This window comes from Bos taurus, chromosome 25 (genome assembly GCF_002263795.3).
Source record: "Bos taurus isolate L1 Dominette 01449 registration number 42190680 breed Hereford chromosome 25, ARS-UCD2.0, whole genome shotgun sequence".
Classification (NCBI taxonomy): Eukaryota; Metazoa; Chordata; class Mammalia; order Artiodactyla; family Bovidae; genus Bos; species Bos taurus.
In genome coordinates, this window is record NC_037352.1 from 25,845,644 (window position 1) to 25,855,439 (window position 9,796).

The following is a 9,796-nucleotide window of genomic DNA, read 5'->3' on the forward strand; positions in this document are numbered from 1 at the left end:
GCTCCCCGCAGAGGTGATCAAGCCCTGCGGGGAGGGGCTGAGTGGCTGAGGTTCCCAGCCTCTTAGCCCACGAGGTCTGTTCACACAGGAGCTGGTGCTGCAGCCGTCTGGTGAAGCCTCATCCCACCCCCTGCAGCTGGGCCCTCGAGTGACATTTCCTCTCTGAGGATCAGCCACCGCCTTGGGGCTGGGGGAGAGGGAGGAAGAGGGCCCCTTGAACCCATGGGAACTTGGAGAAATCTGTGTGTGGGGCTCAGGAGCAGACAAGCCCCCTTTCAAAAGCAGTGCCAACACTCAGCAAGGTCCTGGGAAAGTCATTTCATGACTCCAGGTCTCAGTTTTCTCATCCCCAATAGGATCAACAATACTTGCTACATCACAGAGCTGAAGGAAGGGTTAAAAATGGCCTTAAATAATATAGAGACTTTCCTGGCGGTCCAGTGGTTAAGACCCCACACTTCCAAAACCGGGGATGCAGATTTGTCCCCTTCTACTCCTGCCTTCAATCTTTCCCAGTATCAGGGTCTGGGAAGAAACTGAGGCAGAGGGAATTCCCAGTGGTCCAGTGGTTAGGACTCAGCACTTCTACTGCTGTGGGCTTGAGTTCAATCCGTGGTTGAGGAACTAGGATTCTGTAAGCTGTGCAGCATGGTCGGAAAAAAGGAAAGAAACCAACTGAGGCAGACAGATGAAGTCACTCACTCAAGGTCACTGAGGTCACAGTAATTCTCAGGGCTCAAGGCTCTTCTGTGTAAACCACGTAGCACAGAAGTGCTCAAAAAACCTCCACATCAAGAATCACCACCTGAAACGGCCCAGGAAAAGGAAGATGTTAACAAGTGGACCAAAAATCCAGAAACAGGCCCGGGGAATTTAGTATAAGATATGGCACACTTTCAGATTATATGTATAATCTATAGACAGAAAAAATAGATTATTTCATAAATGGCATGGGGACAAGATTTAGCCACCCGGAAAAAAATTATGAGACTGCTCCATACTTCATACCTCACACTAGCATGAACTACATCCAAGACTTAAGTGGAAACAATAAAACATCAACAATACTAAAATATATCGTCAGAAAAAATATTTTTCTCTCAGTGTAGGAAAGGTCTTACTATGACACAGAACCTAGAGGTCATAAAATAGGAGATGGATAAACTCACCTGTGTAACAATAAGAAACTTCTCATGGCAAAGCCTAGGATAAATGACGATAAATGTCATAAACAACTGGGGACACAGGTGGTCCATGTTGTGAAGGCTCATCAAGCTGCACACTTCTGATTTAACACCAGGTATTTTATACATTGAGAAGGGCGTGGCAACCCACTCCAGTATTCTTGCCTGGAGAATCCCCATGGACAGAGGCGCCTAGTGGGCTACAGCCCATGGGGTCCCAAAGAGTCGGTCACGACTGAGTGACTAAGCACAGCACAATATGTTGTACGTTTTTATTTTTAAAAAAGGGAAATGACAAATCAGGACAACATGTTTGCTCCTCGTATCGTAGATGAAGTGTCTTTTCCCAATATGTAAAAAGTTCTGAGAAATAAATAAGAAAGACTACTCAAAAATTTGGCAATGGACAAGTCACAGAAAAGAGTATACAAATGACTTTTAAACACATGAAAAGATGCTCAGCTTTTTCTTATAATAAGAGAAATGCAAACTACAACTACAGTTAGATGCCAATTTTTAACTGACAGTTTGGCAGAAGATGAAAGAGTTCTATCGCACTGAGTTGGCAAGGATGTGGGGAGATAGGCGCTGTGGATACGGCTTGTGGGAGTGTCAACTGCCCTCCTCCCCCAGAGGGGAATTTGGCAATATCTATCAAAATCACACTTGCTCGTTCATTTTGATCAAATGACTCCACTTCTAGGGATTTGTTATACAGAGATACTCCCACGAATAAGGTCGTTATTGCCTCTCAATGTGTGTAAAGTAAATTACTGGAAACAATCTAAGTGGTTATCACTAAAGAACTAAAGTACATCCATATAGTGACAAACTATGGATCTGTTAAAAAAAAAAAACAAAGAAGGAGCAAAATTTGGGGATATGCACAGAACAATCTCTAATACACTGTTGCATGAAAAAAGCAACATGCAAAGAACATATAGAATTATACCCTTTATCTAAAAAAGGGTGGGTGGATAATATGCACATACATGTATTTGCTTATATATGTGTGAAAGATCTCTGAGTAACGTAACACCTACCAAGCCTTGTGTCAAGAACTTAGTGGCAGGGTGTGGGGTAAAAGAGGAAGACTTTCCACTGTATACCCTTTAGTACCTTTGGGATTTTGAAGCACAAAAAATCTAATACCTATTTTTTTTAACTTTTTATTTTGTATTAGGGTGTACCTGATTAACCGGAGAAGGCAATGGCACCCCACTCCAGTACTCTTGCCTGGAAAATCCCATGGACGGAGGAGCCTGGTAGGCTGCAGTCCGTGGTGTCGCTAGGAGTCGGACACGACTGAGCGACTTCACTTTTACTTTTCACTCTCACGCATTGGAGAAGGAAATGGCAACCCACTCCAGTGTTCTTGCCTGGAGAATCCCAGGGACGGGGAGCCTGGTGGGCTGCCGTCTATGGGGTCGCACAGAGTTGGACATGACTGAAGCAACTTAGCAGCAGCAGCAGCATACCTGATTAACAATATTGTGATAGTTTCTGGTGAACAGAGAAGGGACTCAACCCTACATATATTTGTATCTAATACCTATTTTTTAAAAACATATTAAATTTTTATTTTAAAACTTTGAAAATAAAATAAAACAGGGGAGGCTTTACCCAACTCTGGCCTGTGATTGCCACACGGTAACACAAAGCCAGTCTTGCTAGACCTGTCGTGCTTCTAGAAGAAGTGGGAACTGAATTCCATATGGAAATTACCCGTGTTCTTCACGGTGGCAACGGTGCAGAGCCCACTGTGACACTCCCATTGCTTATTTCTTCCTTAGTTACAGAACTCTGATCTGAAGTCATGATGTGATCACATTAAAAAAAAGAAAGTATTTCCTGGCCTCCTTTGCCATTAGGATTAGCTAGTGAAACAGAATCTGTGGTCTCCCTGAGTGGAGATACACAAAACCTGGAATAGGGGCTTTGAGCTGGTGGGAGAGGAGCCCATTTTGCCTGACCCAGCCCTTCTTCCTCCTGCTGAAGCACAGATGTGAGTACTGCCAGCCATCTTGCGACTCTGAGGATGGAGCTAAGAGCTGACAATGGTCACACAGACATACAGAAGGAAGCTGGGTTCTTGGTAATACTGTGGAGCTGGCACACCTCCTTGGACTGGGCCTACTTGACTTGTAGGGCACATTCACACAGTAGACATGGCAGGTTCACATGTGTACGTGACCATTTTCTAGACGACAATAGTGGAAAGTCTTGTTTGAACAAAATCAGCATAATCACGACAGTTTTTTTCAACAAGTGGAAAAAAGTCTTGGAGAATAGGGTATCTTTCTCTAATTTGCACGAAGAATTAAGATTATTATTTGCCTAAGCTACTATAGTCAGGTCTCAATCAAATATAAATCCAACTAACCCAGCAACTACTTTTTAAAAATTAAATAGAAAAAAATCCACCCTAAAATTCATATGAAATCTCAAGGAACCCTGAATAGCCAAAACAATCTTGATAAAGAACGAATTTAGAAAACTCATACTTTCTGATTTCAAAATTTATTACAAAGCTACAGAAATCAAAAGAGTGTGGTGCTGCCGTAAAGACGGGCATATAGATCCACGAAAGAAAATAAGTCCTCACATATATGGGCAAATGATTTTCAACAAAGTTGTTAAGACCATTCAATGGGAAATGGATAGTCTTTTTGACAAATGGTATTAAGAAAGGTGGATATCCACATGCAAAAGAATAAAACTGGGGACTTCCCTGGTGGTCCAGTGGTTAAGAATACACCTGCCAATCCAGGAGACACAGTTTTGATCCCTGGTCCAGGAAGATTCCACAAGCCAAGGGGCAACTAAACCCATGTGCCTAGAGTGCATGCTCTGCAACAAGAGAAGCCATCACAATGAGAAGCTACCACAGCGAAAATCCAGGATAGTCAAAAATAAATAAATACAAATCTTTTAAGAAGTAGAATAAAGTTGGGCCTTTACATAATACCATATACAAACATTAATTCAAACTGGATAAAATACCTAACACTGTAAAAACTCCTAGGAAAAAATAGAGGGGAAAAGCTTCATGAATCGGATTTGGCAATGAATTCTTGAATATGACACCAAAAGCATAGCAACAAAAACAAAAAAAAAGATAAAAGGGACCATGTCAAACTTAAAAGGTTCAGTGTCTCAAAAGGCATAATCAACAGAGTGAAAAGGCAACCTACAGAATGGGAGAGAATATATAAAGAATCCCGCAACTCAACAACAAAAAAACAATAGCCAGATTTTTAAAATGGACCAAAGTCTTGAATAGACATTTCTCCAAAGATGATACACAAATGGCCAATACGCATCATTAATCATTAGGGGAATGCAGAAAAATCACAATGAGATATCAGCTCACAGTTATTAAGATGGCTGCTATAAAGAACATTTTTTTTTTTAATCAGAAAATAGGGAATTCCCTGGCAGTCCAAGTGGTTAGGACTTGGTGCTTTCACTGCCCATGGGCCCCAGTTTGATTCCTGGGTAGGGAACTAAGTCCCTGCAAGCCACGTAGCACAGCCAGAAAGCAAACAAATAAACAAAAAATAATAAGTGTTGGGGAGGAGGCAGGGAAACTGGAACCCTTGTGCACTGTTGGTAGGAATGCAAAATGGTGCAGCCATTATAGAAAACAATATGGCAGTTCTTTAAAAAATTAAAAATAGAATTAGCATGCTGCTGATGCTGCTAACTCACATCAGTCGTGTCCAACTCTGTGCGACCCCATAAATGGCAGCCCACCAGGCTCCCCCGTCCCTGGGATTCTCCAGGCAAGAGTACTGGAGTGGGTTGCCATTGCCTGCTCCAAGAATTAGCATATGATCCATCAATTCACAATAGCCAAGAGGGGGAAGCAACCATCCATCAACAGATGAATGGATGAGCAAAATGTGGTGTATACATACAATGGAATATAATTCAGCCTTTAAAAAGGAAGGAAATCAAGGGTTTCTGGGGTAAAGAATCCACCTGCCAATACAGGAGACATGGATTCGATCCCTAGTCTGGGAAGATCCCACATGCCTCAAGCAACCAAGCCTATAGGCCCAATTACTGCACCTGTGCTCTAGAGCCCAGGAGCTGCAACTACTGAAGTCCATGCGCCCGAGAGCCTGTGCTGTGCAACGAGAGGAGCCACTGCAATGAGAAGCCCCAACACCACACAGAGGAGCAGACCCTACTCACCACAACTACAGAAAAGACCTCGCAGCAACCAAGACCCAGCACAGCCAAAAATAAATACAATTACTGAAAAAAAAAAAAAAAAAGGAAGGAAATCATGTCTTATGCTACAACATGCATGAACCTTGAGGACATTACACTAAGTAAAATAAGACCATCACAGAGGGACAAATACTGTATGACTCCATGGATATGAGATCACTCAAGCCAAATGCATAGAAACAGAAAGTAAACTGGTGGTTGCCAGGGGCTGGGGGAATGGGAATGGGGAGCTGTTTGATGGGCCTAGTTTCGGTTTTGCAAGGTGAAAATGTTCAGGGGACCTGTTATACAACAACATGAATTTATTTAACACTACTCAACTGTACACTTAGAAATGGTTAGTATGGTGATCTTTCTGTTACATGTGTTTGTTTGTTTGTTTTAATTACAAATTAAAAAAAAAATTAAACACCGTAGTGGGTCAGCAGGTTGCCATCCTTCTCTTAGATAGTGCTTCCCTGAGGCTGGATGTATTAGAACTGCAAGAGCCGTGGGGAACTTGTCTCTTAGGGGCTCATATGCTTGTCTGAGGCTCTCTCTGTCTGTCTTTATTGAATTTGTTATAATATTGCTGCTGTTTTATATTTTGGTTTTTTGGTCACAAGACATGCGGGATCTTAGCTCCCTGACCAGGGATTGAAGCCACACCTCCTACGTGGGAAGACGAAGTCTTAACTGCTGAACCACCAGGGAAGGCCCTTAAGCTCCCTTTTAATTCATTCATTCAGCAGTACTAATTGAGCACTTATTCTGTGCCAATATCTATGCCAGGCCCTGGAGTGACAGAGATGAAGTAGCTCACAGTCTAGAGAGGGGACAAATGATAAATGCCAACTGCATAAAAAGATCAGTGTTATTGACTTTTCAGCCAATTCAGGGGGACGACGGGAACCAGGGTGATTTTGAGGGGGGACATGATTACTTGAAGATCCAAATGACGGAAGGAGAGGGCCATGTGAGGACATGGGAGAAGGGCTCCTGGCAGAAGGAAGGGCAAGTGCCAAGACCCAGGGGCAGAAATGAGCCTGGCCTGTTTGGGGTGGATGAGGCAGGAAGGCTGCGTGACTGACTCAGAGAGCAAGGGGGAGGTGAATCGTTAAAGTACTGGCAGCAAGCCCACGTATACGAAACAGAGAAAAAGCAGTGTTTTATCAGCATAAACTCTTTTTTTAAAATCAGCATAAACTTGATTTGGGAGTTCAGATATATCATTAGATTTTATGGCAAAAATATATATTGTAAAACCATTATCCTTCAATTAAAAATAAATTTAAAACAACAAAAATACCAGGCAAAAATAAATTATAACAATAATTTTGTTTTAGAGAAAGACTGGGTCAACAGACACCCCTCATAGTCTGCTGTTTACCTCAATACATCCACTGTCTGCTGAATCTCTGAACTAGTTCCTCGGGAAAATTTAAAAACCACTGATCTGCGTGGGTCCCATCGCCCCCAGTCAGCCGCTAGGTGTACTGAGGCCCGGAGCAGAGAAGGAGCTCCAAGTAAGGCCAGGGGAGAGCAGGAGTTAGGCCTGAAGGTGAGGCGCACCTCTCCCCAGTGTGGGCTCGGTGGGCACGGGAGAGGAAGCAGGCCACAGCCCACGACCCTTACTTTTGTGGTAGGAGCTATGAGTAGTGGGACACTGAAAGGCCCTGAACCCACTTCCAGTATGGGGAGAAACCTCTCCCTCACCTACCCCCACAGCCTGGGCACAAGTGTGGGGCCTGGGAGGGACCACTGAGGGTCAAGCTAGTGGCCTGCTGGCAGGGCTGGGAGTGTCTGAGCAGAGCCACTTGTGCTGAGACCTTCCCCTCACTTCCTGCTGGTTTTCCAAGCCCGCCTCGGCCCTCTGCCATGATCCTCTGGGCCTGGCTCCCCGTCTAGTGCTTCTCTTTGAAGCCAAGAGTCTCCCTTGGTTTCTGTTGCTTGTTGTCAGGAACTCTGCAGGATCTGGAGGGTCTCCCAAGCTGTGGGGCTTCCATCATCAGTCCTGTAGCCCCTTCAACGGCCGCTTGGGTCTCAGCTCTGCTACTGACTGGCTATGTGGTCTGTGAGAGGCAACCTCGGGCTCTGCCAGGCTGGGATGGACATTGGCAGAGCAAGTAAAGGGCTCTCAGTCACTGACTGGCTCTGGGTTTCCTAAAACTCAGTTCTGAACCCACATTCAGGATCTTTACCATATCCAGAACTGCCTGGACTCAGTCTTCCCATTTTTCTTTAAAATGACTTCCTTTTAAAACTTAAATTCAGGGACTTCCCTGGTGGTCCAGTGGTTAGGACTCCATACAAGGGGTACTGTACTGCAAGGGGGTACAGGTTCATTCCCTGATTGGGGAACTAAGATCCCACAAGTTGCACAGCAGAGCCCAAACAAAACAAAACACTCAAATTCGTTTAAAAGTCAACTATGTGCTATATTCCTAAATGGAAAACCTGTATTAATTTCCTCAAACAAAAGGAAACCCTAAAAGATAAATCCATCAAAATCAAAATGATTAAATTCTATCCAGCTGTCTTCACAGGGCATGGAGCTTGAGGTTTCCTCTCACTGCAAAAGGGAGATCAGCAAGTGTCTAGGTTGGATGACATCATCGACTCAGTGGATATGGGTTTGAGCAAATTCTGGGAGATAGTAAAGAACAGGGAAGCCAGCATGATATGGTCCATGGGGTCACAAAGAATCCGATGTGACCAAACAAAGCAAGTGTCTAAGGGTAATTAACAGCACCCAAAGAGCCTTTCTCCATAGCCATAATCAGAATTGAGGAGAAAATTACTCTCTTTCCCCAGGATTTAAGGTGAGTTGATGACGCTACTGAAGGAGGGCATGGCAGCCCACTCCAGTATTCTTGCCTGGGAAATCCCATGGACAGAGGAGCCTGGTGGGCAGCAGTCCATGGGGTTGCAAAAGAGTTGGACATGACTTAGCGACTAAACAAGGACAATGCTGCCACTGTTTAAAACAGGTGCATATACGGTGAACCTAGACATTGGCAACGACCAGTCTAATCCAACCAGAGTCCTGTCACGTCAACAGTTCCTTCAGAGTGACCTTGGGCAGGTCGTTCAACTTCTCTGTGCCTCAGTTTCCCCCTCGCTAGAATAGGATAAATAACAGAACCCAATTCCTCAGGGTGCTGTGAGGATTAAAGCCGTGAATAGGAAAACCTGCGATGGAGAAAGGGTCGAGAAATCCCTTGAAATACATAAGCCCACCGCGTTATAGGCGGGACTCCTGAGGAGCAGGTAGGGGAATGGAGGAGCTCAGAGCATCTGGGAGCCCCCTTTCCTCAGCCCCTCACCAGCCCCAGCCAGCCTCACCCCACCCCGCGCGCTCTCTACCCCTCACTCGCCCCATTTCCCGCCCCCCAACCCCAAGCCCCTGCTCCAGCCAGGAGACTTGGTTGAATTCTCACAGGAACCCCGAGAGGGAGGCGGGTTCATCAGGCCCAGTCCCCAGAGGGTAGGGCTGAGCCCCGAAGGGGTGACATAATTCCTGTCAGTCTCTGCGTGCAGCAGGGCCGGGAGGAAGACGCGGTGGATTCTGGGCTCCCCCATCCCCCATCCAGCCCGCGCCCCCCACACGCACTTTATCTCTAGGCAGCAGCAGCTGAGCCTCCTGGTATCTCTCTGATCCCCCAAATTTCCGGTTCCCCAAAGACAACTCAGGATGTGGGGAGGGAGGGGCAGGGAGAGGAGGAGGGAGACAGAGAACCAGAGAGAGAGAGAGAGAGACAGGGCAGAGAGACAGACGAGAGAGAACAGCTTCAAGACAGAAAAACAGATTGAGGCCCTCAGAGACGGAGACAGAGAGTCAGACACGGGACAGGGACCCAGAGGCACCCAAGACGAGAGGAGGCGGGAGGGCATAAGTGGAAAGTGGCAAATGGCTCAGGGAGACAGGGGGCCGGAGTCAGAGCCTGGGGTTGGGTGTTGGGAGGGGACCCGGAAACAGAACGACAAGGCAGGCCTGAGAGTCAGTGGGAGAGAGTAAGAGGCACTCAGAGGCCCCTGCCAGGGCGCACGAGGAGGCAGACAGGGACCCCTAGCCTGGAGGCAGGAGGGGCTCCGGGTCCCCCTCTCACGCAGAGCTCAGAGGACTCCCAGCCCCCACAGGGCCACAGATAGTCCAAGTATCCACTCCTCAGGCTCACGTAGTCTGTGTGTCCTCAATAAGAGGGACTCAGCTCAGGCCCAGCTGCTCACAGCCCTGCATCTCTCTTCTAGATTCAATTATTCATCTCCCCAGAGCTAGCAGCCCATTTGAAGTTCTGCCAGGGAGTGAGTTCTGAGTGGCCTTGTCTACCCGCTGAGAGACACAGGTGGACAGAGAGGCTGAGGGGGGATTTGGTGGGTACAGATGGAGGCAC